This window comes from Drosophila guanche, unplaced genomic scaffold, assembly GCF_900245975.1.
Source record: "Drosophila guanche unplaced genomic scaffold, DGUA_6, whole genome shotgun sequence".
In the NCBI taxonomy this organism is placed as follows: Eukaryota; Metazoa; Arthropoda; class Insecta; order Diptera; family Drosophilidae; genus Drosophila; species Drosophila guanche.
This window is the reverse complement of record NW_022995774.1, coordinates 134,993-150,525: the sequence shown is the minus strand read 5'-3', so window position 1 is coordinate 150,525 and position 15,533 is coordinate 134,993.

Sequence of the window (15,533 nt, the reverse complement as noted above, 5' to 3'; positions counted from 1 at the left end):
AATTTGGCGTATATTTTCATTCCCTATTCACGAACGTCACACGAACGTCCCACTGTTTTACATTTGGGGGTGCATCTAGAGAACGGTCAGAGAGTATATTTCACAGCGTCGAATGCTGCTCAACGTGCCGAAACACCTCCATCGACAACACTGACCAGTTTCTTTGCGATTTGTCAAAGCGATCCGTTCGCACGAACTTTGCTTTACTCAGAAATGCCACGTTATTACACTTGGAACGCTACATCGAAGAAATTTCAACGTCGGAAGCAAGGCGATGCAGTTCCTGGTCATCCAGATATGCGTTCTACTGATGCTCTTGGTCGTATTTACACAGTTCATCCGAAGAATGATGAATGTTTCTATTTGCGGTTTTTACTGGTACATGTTCGAGGGCCAACATCATTTGAATCACTGCGAACTGTTAATGGTATCGTGTGCCCCACATTTCGTGCAGCATGTCAAGAGCTAAATTTGCTTGAAAACGATACTCATTGGGACACGACAATCGCTGAAGCAATTATTTCTGCATCTCCAAGTCAGATACGCACATTATTTGCTATCATCATTTCAACATGCTTCCCATCGAACCCACTTGACCTGTGGAACAAATACAAAAATAACATGTCCTAAGATATTTTACATCGAATTCGCGTCAGCTCAAGAAATTACGATCTTGAGGTGAATGAGGAGATCCATAACCAGACAAACGAGAACTAGCTTCTATACACAATGGAGTACACGCCGTCAAACAATCAATCCAATCCTTACGGTCGCGGTCAAGCGCCTTACTTACTGCGTAAATTATCTCTTAACCTTGCACTTGTACTTATACTAGGTGTACTTGATTAGGTTAGTCAAGTTTGCTTACAACCTCTGTTGAATCCTAAGCAGAGGGAAGTCTATCATACACTGATTAATGCAATTGATGATGGAAATGGCGGCTTATTTTTTTTTTATGCCCCCGGTGGAACTGGGAAGACATTCCTCATGTCATTGATTTGACCGAACATTAAAAGATCTGCGCAATGACTCGAGATGTTTTGGTGATGCAATGATTTTATTATCTGGCGATTTCCGACAAACACTACCAGTCATTCCAAGATCTACTGCTGCAGACGAAATAAACGCTTGCCTCAAAGCATCAAATCTGTGGCGATATGTAACGAAACTTCAACTGTCTGTAAATATGAGAGTTGCATTGTTGAAAGATCTATCTGCTGATGATTTCTCGAAGCAATTGCTGACTATCGGTAATGGCCGTGTTCTTGTTGACAAATCGAGCGGTTTGATTTAATTTCCTCCAAATTTTTGTAATTTCGTAACATCAAAAGACGAGCTTATCAACAACGTATTCCCGGATATCATTGCTAACCACAAAAATACTAAATGGTTAAGTAAGCGAGCAATTTTGGCCGCTAAAAATAAAGATGTACATGACCTCAATCTTATAATTCAAAATCAAATCGCAGGTACTCTATATTCATTCAAATCTATCGACTGTGTAACAAATGAAGAAGAAGGCACTAATTATACAACCGAATTTTTAAACTTCTTGAATGTGCCTGGTTTACCACCGCACAATTTAAAACTTAAAGTTGGCTCGGTAGTCATCATGCTTAGAAATTTAAACCAACCAAAACTGTGCAATGGAACGCGTTTGGTGATAAGAAAACTGATGAGCAATGTGATTCACGTGTCGATACTTAAAGGAAAATTTAAAGATGAGGAACTTCTTATTCCAAGGATTCCGATGATCCCAACGGATATGCCCTTTGAGTTTAAACGAATTCAATTCCCGATTCGTCTTGGCTTCGCCATGACGATCAACAAATCACAGGGCCAATCCTTGACTATTTGTGGCCTCAATCTAGAAAATTAATGTTTTTCTCATGGTCCATTGTACGTGGCATGCTCACGTGTCGGCAAACCATCCGCTTTATTTGTTCTTGCTCCTGACCNTTTTGGCCGCTAAAAATAAAGATGTAGATGACCTCAATCTTATAATTCAAAATCAAATCGTAGGTACTCTATATTCATTGAAATCTATCGACTGTGTAACAAACGAAGAAGAAGCCACTAATTATCCAACTGAATTTTTAAACTCCTTGGATGTGCCTGGTTTACCACCGCACAATTTAAAACTTAAAGTTGGCTCGGTAGTCATCATGCTTAGAAATTTAAACCAACCAAAACTGTGCAATGGAACGCGTTTGGTGATAAGAAAACTGATGAGCAATGTGATTCACGTGTCGATACTTAAAGGAAAATTTAAAGATGAGGAACTTCTTATTCCAAGGATTCCGATGATCCCAACGGATATGCCCTTTGAGTTTAAACGAATTCAATTCCCGATTCGTCTTGGCTTCGCCATGACGATCAACAAATCACAGGGCCAATCCTTGACTATTTGTGGCCTCAATCTAGAAAATTAATGTTTTTCTCATGGTCCATTGTACGTGGCATGCTCACGTGTCGGCAAACCATCCGCTTTATTTGTTCTTGCTCCTGACCAAAAAACAAAGAATGTCGTTTACCACAAAGTGCTTGAATGAAAATCCTATTACCATCGCAGTGGATCATTGCAACCTATAGAAGATGCACAGCATAAATTCTTGCAATATGGGCAATATGGAAGAACAACTTGACAGGCGTCAAGGGCTCAACACAGCTACGAAGAGAGCAATTTTCCAATATCTACAGCAAATGCTTCATGGACATCATGCATTGGTCAAGCTGTTCAAGACTGCTTTAGAGCGCATTCCAAGTGATTGCAATTCGGTCAATTAAATACATTTGCAATGGCGGTTTTTGGTATCCAAACATCCAATACCAACGATGAAATCACGCGCTATCAAGTTGGTACTTTTTTGTTTCTATCTATATAAACATATTATTTTGTATCATTGTTTTACAATCATCAAAGCCTAAATTAGTTCAGCTAAAAAGTAACACGACATTCATTGACTGTTAGGCGGTGCGAAGTTCGCCGGGTCAGCTAGTATACATATAAAATGATTACCGAGTATAGGATTAAGAAATTATAATATCCAAATAATTAGTTTTCGCTCGGCTATATTAATATGTTTCAAATCGTCTCCATTTAATGCTCTTTTCTAGGCGTCTAGGGCTTCTTTTGCTTTCTTTCTTCCTCTTGTCGCGATTCTGTCGAGACAAGATATCATTTTGAAACCCGGTACTCAAAGAGTAAATAGGGTATATTGAATCTGTAAGAATAACGGTTGTATGTAACGCACAGAAGGAAAAGTTTCCGACCCCATAAGGTATATATATTCTTGATCAGCATAAATAGCCGAGTCGATAGAGCCATGTCTGCCTGTCCATCTGTCCGTCCGTCCGTCTGTCCGTCTTGTTTGTCGGCTAGTTCTCAGAGACTAGAAGAGCTAGAGCCACCAAATTTTAGCTCCAGACTGCTGTATGCTCACACTGAAACCAGTGTATTTCAAAAATGAGACACGCGCTTTTCCGCCCCCGCAAAAGCAAAAGGGCTAAAACCTCCCAAATATACAATTTTGAAGCTGAAAGAAAACTAAAAACGCCATTCCGTAGGGAATGGCCATATCAATCAGATCACCAAATTGTGTTGGATCATTATTATGACCACAATGAAGAAATAAATTTTGAGTGGCTAAACCCACCCTGTCCCGCAGTTTTTGCTGTTCTTTTCACATTCTCTCATTCACAATCTGCTTCTGCTTCACATTTTACCCACCCCATGAAGAAACGATAAGCATGCAGAAACGATAAGGAGGTTTTGTCGGCAACACTAAGCAGAAGGGGCGAGTGAAAAGTACAAGTGAAATGGCTCTCGCTGCAAGTGTGAAGGCAACGACCATAAAGCAACTATATAAGGAGGTCTCGTCGGAAAAAATTATGGGCTGGTGCGATTGAAAAGTGCGAGTGGAAGGGCTCTCGCTGTAAGTGTGAGGGCAACGACAATGGAGTGTGCTGATTAATCATTTGAAGCCAATGTGAAAAAACATAATAGTTGTTTCATAATTTAAGTTTTAATGCTTCATGATAGTAGTGTGGGTTTTGAAAAAATAAACATTTTGAAAAAATTTGAAAAAAAAAATCCTCAACCAACCTTCCGCGTAGACAAGCAAACGAGCACTGAAAATAGGCAGAACCAGCAAGTAACTCTGCCACCGACGAGGCCTCCTTATAGTTTCTTCATGACTGAGCCCATCCTTCGGGAACGTGGGGACTTTTTTGAAAGATTTCAAACGGCTTTTCACATTGGCACCAACCACCATTCATAAAATAAACAGCCGATGCTCATAGTTTCGTGCGGTGGAAAATTTGTTAATTCCTTAAAATTAAAATGAATACTAATAATATAGCAATGGTTATGAGTGTTATTCAGCAGCAGAATATTTTTCTTTGCCTAAGCTAATAATGTTGCTGGACATGAATGACTACAATGAGGACAACATTGACGAGGAGGGGATATCTGTTTTCGAGTTTAGTTCGAGCCACTCTCTATCAAATCCCGAGCCAACCTCCTTCATGGCCTGTGCAATCTCCATGTAGACGCGGGAGTTTTACTTCCTAGAGGCTGTACGCCAGGCAGTACATAGATCGTCAAAAAACTGGCCGATTAAATCTAGTAAGTCAGCCGATAGTATTTTGTGGTTTTCGTTGGTATCTTGCTTGCAGCTCGACAAATATATGTAGGTCTGTTTTCTAATCCGAGAGAGTACCTAGCAAACAGAGAATAAAGTCTCAGTCAAATGGAGGCAACAATGCCGTTGAAGTTTAGAGATAAATGACCACTGTGCTTCTAAACGAACTTAACAATTATTATAGATTAATGAAATTATGAATATTGAATTTATTTGCATTTTTAATTTGTTTAACTTATTTGAACGCCAGTTGCTTCATGTTGCCAAGACACAGACCCGGCTGGGCTGTTAACAAAATATTTGAAGTTGTTTTCCTTTTGGGACCTAGTACAGCTCCACAGGGTCGTGCCAAGGGGCGATGGCGACTATTTCGACTCGAAACAATTCAATTTTGAATAGGAGGAGTGGTTGGAGGCGCTGTTTTACAACTTTGACACGGGTGCAAATTTTCCTTGGCACGGCCTTGATGTTCTACCAATCAAAGAAGGCTGCAGATGTTTTTCCCAGACAAATAGCCTAGTACCAGATCGAAAATAGGGGCCGCTAGAAAAATCAGGGATGATAATCATATGGAAATGATAAGAAATGTCGTCGCGCACAAGTTACTTTACAGCGGCTATACGCCAGGCAGTACTCAGATCGACAAAACAACCAATCAAAATATATTGCACATTTTGCTAGCAAACGTGTTTTTCGATCTGAGTACTGGGCTTATGCAAATTCTCTGTCATATTTTCAAACTGCGGAATATGCAAAGGGTATCGTTTCATGGTCTTCCATACATGTACACATATTTATATGATTTATAATACTCAAATGCATAGACTAACGACCGTCCTGGTCTCTTTCCTGCAGATATAGGTTTAATCAAAGTTGTAGACGCTTATTTCGTTGATTGTCCTCCTCCTCCGATCATGCAAGAGCCGCCAATTCCACTAATAGCAATCTCCTGCATGGATCCATTTAGCATTCATTGTTTTATTAACCTTTTATTTAATTTTCACAAATTTTCAAAAAGGTAAACAAAAGAACCCTGGGAAGTGTAACCGTACGGAATGCGGTTTTTACCTCTGCTGCAAGCAAAATATATTGCAGTTTGTTAGCAAACGTGTTTTTTTATCTGAATACTAGCTCGTAGAAAAGACGGTGGTCATTTTTCTTTCCACTTCAGCGGCATTTTTGCCTCCATTTTATTGAGACTATACTCTCTGTTTGCTAGGTAGCTTCGTGGAACTTAAAACAAATGTGTCTTTTTCGTGCTGCTCAAAAACTACCATCGAATACAACAAAATACCATCGGCTGATTTTCTAGCATTCATCGGCCAGTTTTTTTTTTCGATCTGAGTAGAGCCGCTAGAAACAGTTTGTGCGTGACCATGGTGATATTACGTTTAGTTATTTCAGCATGGGCGCAAATACATTTCTTATCGGTTCAGTCCATGGTGAAATTACTTAGTAATTTTATTATTAGTAATTTCATCATGGATTCGCCCAATTTTCTTGCGATAGAAAGTGCTAAATATTTCAACCCAGTATGACCAAAGTACGCAAGGTGCATGCTTTTTGGTAAACTATTTCGTTTTTTTTTTACAAAATAAAATCCGTTACAAAATTCACATTTTGGATCAAATCAAGGTGAATGTGTTATTTCAGAGGGGCTATGGATCTTGGAGGACAACAATGCATGGAGATAGCATCGCTTTATTGGATAAGTCCGTTCCGGCGTGACAGAAATTCAATAAACATGTGTGTTTATCTCTTTATATCTATATATATAAAAGAAAGTCGTATTTTGTAAAGCACTTATAACTCGAGAACGGCTGGACCGATTGCCATGGTTTTTGATTTGTTGGATTTGTTTCCGTCGCGAGTAGCAGAATACATCTTAAAAACAACTTATGGCCTGTTTGATGCGGCCTTAAAGCCAAAACTTTATTTTTTTCTGAAGACACCATGTGTGTGTTCAGAAATTTGTCTAATAAGTTCATTTGTTGTTCATTTGTAATTGTTTAATCATATTTAATATTTGTTTTATTTATTTGTTACATCCAATACCAACGATGAAATCACGCGCTATCAAGTTGGTAGATATGTGAACTGCAATGAAGCAATTTGGCGTATATTTTCATTCCCTATTCACGAACGTCACACGAACGTCCCACTGTTTTACATTTGGGGGTGCATCTAGAGAACGGTCAGAGAGTATATTTCACAGCGTCGAATGCTGCTCAACGTGCCGAAACACCTCCAGAGACAGCACTGACCAGCTTCTTTGCGATTTGTCAAAGCGATCCGTTCGCACGAACTTTGCTTTATCAGAAATGCCACGTTATTACACATGGAACGCTGCATCGAAGAAATTTCAACGTCGGAAGCAAGGCGATGCAGTTCCTGGTCATCCAGATATGCGTTCTACTGATGCTCTTGGTCGTATTTACACAGTTCATCCGAAGAATGATGAATGTTTCTATTTGCGGTTTTTACTGGTACATGTTCGAGGGCCAACATCATTTGAATCACTGCGAACTGTTAATGGTATCGTGTGCCCCACATTTCGTGCAGCATGTCAAGAGCTAAATTTGCTTGAAAACGATACGAGACAATCGCTGAAGCAATTATTTCTGCATCTCCAAGTCAGATACGCACATTATTTGCTATCATCATTTCAACATGCTTCCCATCGAACCCACTGGACCTGTGGAACAAATACAAAGATAACATGTCCGAAGATATTTTATCCAGTGTATTCCAGTGTTCAATGAATGACGCATTTAATAGAGATGTGGATGATTCCATCAATTGATGATGGAAATGGCGGCCTATTTTTTTTGGATGCCCCCGGTGGAACTGGGAAGACATTCCTCATGTCATTGATTTTGGCGAGATCCGAAACTGCGGTAGCAATTGCTTCTTCTGGAATAGCGTCCACATTGGTAGACGGATGCCGTACGGCTCACTCAGCGTTGAAATTGCCATTAAACCTTCAAACTACTGAACAACCGACACGTAACATTTCGAAAAACTCCGCAATGGCCAAAGTTTTAGTAGCACCAAAAATCATCATATGGGACGAATGCACAATGGCGCACAAACGCGCATTGGAAGCACTAGACCGAACATTAAAAGATCTGCGCAATGTGGTGCAATGATTTTATTATCTGGCGATTTCCGACAAACACTTTCAGTCATTGCAAGATCTACTGCTGCAGATGAAATAAACGCTTGCCTCAAAGCATCTAATCTGTGGCGATATGTAAAGAAACTTCAACTGTCTGTAAATATGAGAGTTGCATTGTTGAAAGATCTATCTGCTGATGATTTCTCGAAGCAATTGCTGACTATCGGTAATGGCCGTGTTCTTGTTGACAAATCGAGCGGTTTGATTTAATTTCCTCAAAATTTTTGCAATTTCGTAACATCAAAAGACGAGCTTATCAACAACGTATTCCCGGATATCATTGCTAACCACAAAAATACTAAATGGTAAAGTAAGCGAGCAATTTTGGCCGCTAAAAATAAAGATGTACATGACCTCAATCTTATAATTCAAAATCAAATCGCAGGTACTCTATATTCATTCAAATCTATCGACTGTGTAACAAATGAAGAAGAAGGCACTAATTATACAACCGAATTTTTAAACTTCTTGAATGTGCCTGGTTTACCACCGCACAATTTAAAACTTAAAGTTGGCTCGGTAGTCATCATGCTTAGAAATTTAAACCAACCAAAACTGTGCAATGGAACGCGTTTGGTGATAAGAAAACTGATGAGCAATGTGATTCACGTGTCGATACTTAAAGGACAATTTAAAGATGAGGAACTTCTTATTCCAAGGATTCCGATGATCCCAACGGATATGCCCTTTGAGTTTAAACGAATTCAATTCCCGATTCGTCTTGGCTTCGCCATGACGATCAACAAATCACAGGGCCAATCCTTGACTATTTGTGGCCTCAATCTAGAAAATTAATGTTTTTCTCATGGTCCATTGTACGTGGCATGCTCACGTGTCGGCAAACCATCCGCTTTATTTGTTCTTGCTCCTGACCAAACAACAAAGAATGTCGTTTACCACAAAGTGCTTGAATGAAAATCCTATTACCATCGCAGTGGATCATTGCAACCTATAGAAGATGCACAGCATAAATTCTTGCAATATGGGCAATATGGAAGAACAACTTGACAGGCGTCAAGGGCTCAACACAGCTACGAAGAGAGCAATTTTNCCGAATTTTTAAACTTCTTGAATGTGCCTGGTTTACCACCGCACAATTTAAAACTTAAAGTTGGCTCGGTAGTCATCATGCTTAGAAATTTAAACCAACCAAAACTGTGCAATGGAACGCGTTTGGTGATAAGAAAACTGATGAGCAATGTGATTCACGTGTCGATACTTAAAGGAAAATTTAAAGATGAGGAACTTCTTATTCCAAGGATTCCGATGATCCCAACGGATATGCCCTTTGAGTTTAAACGAATTCAATTCCCGATTCGTCTTGGCTTCGCCATGACGATCAACAAATCACAGGGCCAATCCTTGACTATTTGTGGCCTCAATCTAGAAAATTAATGTTTTTCTCATGGTCCATTGTACGTGGCATGCTCACGTGTCGGCAAACCATCCGCTTTATTTGTTCTTGCTCCTGACCAAACAACAAAGAATGTCGTTTACCACAAAGTGCTTGAATGAAAATCCTATTACCATCGCAGTGGATCATTGCAACCTATAGAAGATGCACAGCATAAATTCTTGCAATATGGGCAATATGGAAGAAAAACTTGAGAGGCGTCAAGGGCTCAACACAGCTACGAAGAGAGCAATTTTCCAATATCTACAGCAAATGCTTCATGGACATCATGCATTGGTCAAGCTGTTCAAGACTGCTTTAGAGCGCATTCCAAGTGATTGCAATTCGGTCAATTAAATACATTTGCAATGGCGGTTTTTGGTATCCAAACATCCAATACCAACGATGAAATCACGCGCTATCAAGTTGGAACTTTTTTGTTTCTTTCTATATAAACATATTATTTTGTATCATTGTTTTACGTTCATCAAAGCCTAAATTATTTCAGCTAAAAAGTAACACGACATTCATTGACTGTTAGGTGGTGCGAAGTTCGCCGGGTCAGCTAGTAGTAAATAAATAAAATAAAAATCTCTGATCAGTCTTCTAAATAGTTCTTATCCTTACGTAAATTTCTACCAAAAAGTGATCTGTTTTAAAACCAAAATGAGAGGCACTCAGACTTCTCCTGGCCGTCGCGATTTATGTGAGGGACTGCAGTGTTGGTCTTTCCATAGGGTGGTGCTAAAAGTTGTTTAAAATGCCTTCGGGAGGGCCGCAGGCCCTCAAATGGCCGACTCAGAAAACACCAAAGAGCGTGGAACCGCAAATGCTAGCGGCCGTAGAGGCGTCACTGAACAGCCAGGCCACAGCAATGGATGCCAGATTCTAGCAGATGCAACCCACTATTGATGAATTACGAGCTGCCGCGCCCGCCCGTGCCAGAGGAAGAGGTGTTTAAAAAATTTACCATCAGACCTGGATTAACGTAAACCACCACAGTTTGATAGAAAACAAGAACACTATTTCGCTTGACGCCAAGCAGCCCTGGCGGCCTACGAAGTGTTTGAGCACCATGAGGGCGGCACTAGGCATCACATGACAACAGGTATCATGAGAAATAAGTTGAAAAGGGTGTGACCCTTTATTTTACAATATTTTATCATCTTTTAACAGGGTGTTTAATTTCAAGGTCATCATTAATAGATTAGATAGCTCATGCTCTGACAAAACGCCAGTGAGCGTAATACAGCAGAGATTAGCAACCATGCAGTAGGGAAACCTAGCCCTGACAGAGTAATATGACGAGATTGAGAGACAGCTTTCTCTCAATACAAACAAAAACATTATGGTTCACTTGGCGCGGCAAGCGTCTTTGATAACAAAACCAGGAAAGATGCCTTAGAGGTCTTTGTTTCTGGCTTGAGAAGGGCTCTCAAAACGCCAGTTTTTTCCGCAAGGCTAAAGGATCTGCCAACCGCTCTAGCCCTCGCCCAGTCGGCAGAATCCAGCGAGCCGCAAACTACGGGTGAGCCTCAAGCGCCACAACAGGGAAATGCCACACAGGGTCTAGGACCCAAATACACAGGAGCGTCGAAGAATTATGTTAAGCCACTCGCATACCTTCGGGAAGTCACCCCCGTCGAAACACCGTTCCCAGTGCATAAGAATAGGAATCCCTATTAACCTTCAAAGGCATAATTAGTCTCGCACTGTTAACGTAGAGAGGGGCAACATTGTGCTGGAAAGCTGGGACACTCAGATTCGGTAAAATGTATGTAGATGTTGAGCAGAACAGGGGGAGCCTATTTATTTGAACACGAGGTCAAGAACCTTCTGAAGGACAACATTATTCGCAAGTCCAGATCACCGTAAAACAATTACATGTGGTTTGTGGACAAAAAAAAGCACTGACGACCAGGTCAACAAGAAGAAACGTCTGATAATGGACTTTCGGAAGCTCAATCACAAGACAGTGGCCGACAAATACCCCATGCCAAACATCTCAATGATCTTAGCAAATCTTACCACCAAAATAACTTTAGCGAAGCGCGACCGAAAAAAAACCGAATTTTCAGTGCATGGAGTGAAGTACGAATTTTGCTGACTGCTCTTCGATCTTCGAAATGCGGGAAGCATCTTCCAGAGGGCAATCCATGATGTTTTGCGCGAACAAATCGGCAAAAACATGCCTCGTCTACATCGCTGACGTAATTGTTTTTTCAAACACCCAAGACAATCATGTGCCACATGTTGATTGGGTACTGAAAAGCCTATCCGAGGCAAACATGAAAGTAGCTCAAGAAAAGCCGCAATTTTGTAAAGAAAGCGTCGAGTACCTCGGGGTCATTGAGATAAGCAATGGCACAAAGACAGATCCAGAGAAGGTAAAAGCTAGCCAGAATTACGCAAAGCCAAATACAGTTTTAGCAATTAGGTAATCGGCCCGTTGTGATTCCGCTTGGATCTAATTCCTCTTCTCCTCCCGTTTTTCACGGTGTCACCAGTGCTGCCATCCAGATGCTCTAATAAACTTTGCTATCTTCCTTGGACCTATAGTAGACATTTCTGAAATGTCTTTAAGAAAAGGTGAGCCTAGATATCTTAGTCTCATTCTACTGAGAACCGGACAGGAGCAGAACAGATGTACTACTGTTTCCTCCTCATCCTCGTCTCTACAGCTGCGACAGAAGTCGCTATAGGGGGCACCCAGCCTATTTGCGTGGTTGCCTATCAGACAATGACCTGTGAGAGAGCGAATAACTACGCTGCACCTATGTCTACTGAGTTTGCACAGTTCAGCGGTGAGTTTTTTTGCGAGATGTCTGGCCACGTTTGTCGGGTGATACCGACATCTTGGGACGATTTTCCATCTGTTTTTTGTTTGCAGGGTACAGTACTCTTTTATTTTGAGCTTGCAAGTGGCCATTGGCATACGTATTTCCTCCTTATCTTAATTAAGGGGGAGTGTAGTGCCGGATCTGGCCAACTCGTTGGCTATGCAGTTGCCTTCATGTCCTGGTGTCCCGGGACCCATGTTAGGCTAATAGCATATTGCATTGCCATTTCATCTAGAGATTTGCGACAATTTGCCACTGTGGTCGAATTCGACGAAATCGAGTTTAGATATCTCTTAAAGGCACCTCAGCGCCTCATCTATCGCAATGACTTCCGCTTGGAAGACACTGCAGTGATCTGGAAGGCGCAATGAATGCCCCATATTTAGTTGCCCGCAGTAAATTCCTCCGCCAACTTTGTTATCAAGTTTGGATCCATCTGTAAAGATGTATATGGTGCCTTTGGTGTGCCCTCGAGCCATTCCTCTCTACGGGGTATTATAGCCTCGAAGGGGGTGGCTGTGTACTCTCTGGGAACGCAATAGTCAGTTCTATGAGGTACTATGTTAGTGTCCCTAAAGATCGCCGAGTGACCATAGGGTCGTGACGTCCATTGGTCCGAGTCTCACATACGAATTGCTGCCCGTGCTGCCTGTTCCTTCCCTGCAAGGTATATGCCCTGCAGGCATAAGATGGCATTTAGTGCATCATTTTGTGTGGTGCGGAGAGCGCCACTGATGCAAAGGGTGGCCGTTCGTTGGACTTTTGCCACTTGAGCGGTGATTGTCTTTTTTGACAGAGCCTGCCACCATTCTGTGATTCTGTAGAGCAGTATTGGTTTGGCTACAGCTTGGTATATCCATTAGACTATACGTGGGTTCATGCCATATTTTAGTGGGCCATTGCGGCGAAGTTTTGTACTTGTTAGTGAATAGTACAAGTTCCGTTTTTGAGGCATTTACACCCAATGCACGATTTTGTCCATTCTGACAATCGGGCTAGGTTGTGGTCATGAGATCGCAGAGAGTTTGGGGAAATTTCCCCGTGAGCATTATGACGACGTCGTCTGCAATATCAAGGAATGCCGCTAGGGAGTATTGCTTAAGGTGTAGAGCTTTCTCTATACCTGAAATTCTTTACAAGACTGTTAAGGTCGTCTTGTGAATCAGGGCATGTTGGTGCTGTTGGGGGAAGAAGTTCTTCCAGAGTTTTAGAATATATCTCCCAGTAACTCTCCAGCCCTTAATTAAGCTCAGTATGCTATGGGATACTAGGGTAAGGTCTATGACCTCCTGTCGGTTCTTTTTAATGAAGGTAGGTTCGTTTCCCTGAGTACATAAGACCAGATTTGAGCTTAAGATGAAGCTGAAAAGTGACTCACCCTTTACATTTATGTCCGAGCTTCCCCATTGGGAATGGTAAGCGTTGGCGTCGCAGCCTATCAGTAGGTGTGTGTTTGACCTCTCGCTGTCGCTGGCAATCCTGCGGACAAGGTCGCTGGGAGGGTCACTATGGTCGTGAGCCATGTAGGACGGCACACCTCTGAGGTGTGTCCCTTGCAGCTCCAGGCTAGCTGCTGTGGGGCCAGCGACTCCTTGTTAATTACTACAACGGCTTGGTTAGTTGGGCCCTGTGCCGCTTCAACTTTAGCAACCTTCCAATCTGCTGTTGGAAGGTTCGGGTTGCATTGCTGCAACATTCGCTGGATGCGTTCTGGCTCTTTCATCGAGACCGGCACCCAAATTCTCGCCCTCGGTCGACTGGGCACCTCGCTCTAGTCGACTGCGACTAGTTTCGCCCCTGGGTATACTTCCTCAACTTGCGCTACCGCTGCTTTGTACAGCTGCACGGAGCGCTCGTCTTGATCTTTTTGATCTTTGGCTATTATCTTTGTGTTACCCTGGAACCGTCTCATGTCTTTGTAGGCTGGAGGTGGGCCGGGGTCCTTGTCCAGTAACTCGAAGCAGCGGTCGGCCAATGCCACTTCCACCCACTTCCCCTGACTCCTGGGGATTCTGCCATCCATCTGCCTATCAGCGTCCTCTCCTTGGCAATCTGCGCTAAGGACACGTTTGTCAGTATCCTGGATCGCTTTGCAGCTGGTCCAGGCGTCTCTTGCGAGCGTTGCCTTTTCGGTTGCTGGGGCGGTCTGTGAGGTTCCAGGCTGAAGATTGGAAGCACTTCCGAGGCCCACTTCACCTTCTTCAGCCAGTCCTCTGATGGGCTGCCTTCTGTGCTTGCGTACTGCCGACGGAGTATGTGCCCTGCACTCCTCTTTTCGGCATACGTAAAGCGTTTGGCTTCTGCGCTGGTCGATGGCCCAACCTGCCCCTTTTTGTGTATTTTTGTTTTTTGTTTGTATATTTCTGCTCCATATTATTCCCACGAGATACAGAGAAGGAGAACGGTCAGCCCAGGCAGAGATCCACGTTGCATCCTAAGGCACGTAAGGCATCATTACAACAGAGGGCTGACATTTATATACCGGTCCCCCAGCCAGACTGACTCTCGGTACGGGTCGAATGACACCTTAGTCCGGCCCTGTTTTATGAAGATAGGTGTTGTGTGGGGAGGGGAAGTGTGTGAGCAACTTATACGAGGCGGCACCACAAAAAAAAAAATTTATTGAGACAATTTGTTTTGGGAACAGTTTTTCTTATTTTATCCTTAGGATAGTGAACCACTCTGCTGCTGTGGCGAGCGCCGCTTTTATCGCAGCAAGCTTAGCTCGTTACGATTAGCCCTTCTAGAACGTTATTCGCTCTCCTCTGACGACACAGCTTTTGAAGGGGGAAACGTAATTAGTGCAAAGGGCATGCTGCACACAGCAAATTTTATCTTCATAGTTGGAAAACTTACTTTGTGCCTAGATCGGAAAAAAGAAAAAAAAAAAAACGTGGTGAACATTTTAAAACGAAAAACGAGAAATTAGCACTTCTCACGCCAACAAGCTACTTTAGCCCCCCTTACCTAAAACCGCACACTGCAGAGTCACGGCAGAGGCGGAGACGTGTCAGAGGTAGAGGCCGCACACTGCAGAAGCAGAGTGTGAATGAGAGAATGTGAAAGAAACAACAAAAGCTGCTGGACGGGGTGGGTTTAGTCACTGCAAATGAATTTCATCATTCTTGCTATAATAATGATCCAATCTGATGGCGTTTTTAGTTTTTTTTTTCATCTTCAAAATTGTAGCTTTCGCCAGAAGTCTGGAAACAAAATTTGGTGGCTCTAGCTCTTATAGTCTCTGAGAACTAGCCGACAAATAAGACGGACAGACGAATAGTCAGACATGGCTCTATCGACTCGGCTATTGATGCTGATCAAGAATATATACACTTTATGGAGTCGAAAACGCTTCCTTCTGTGCGTACATACAACCGTTATTCGCACAAATACAATATACCCTATTTACTCTTCGAGTACCGGGTATAATAAGGGTTAGTGTTGCCACTCCATGTGGCAAAAAAAAATGACGACAACAC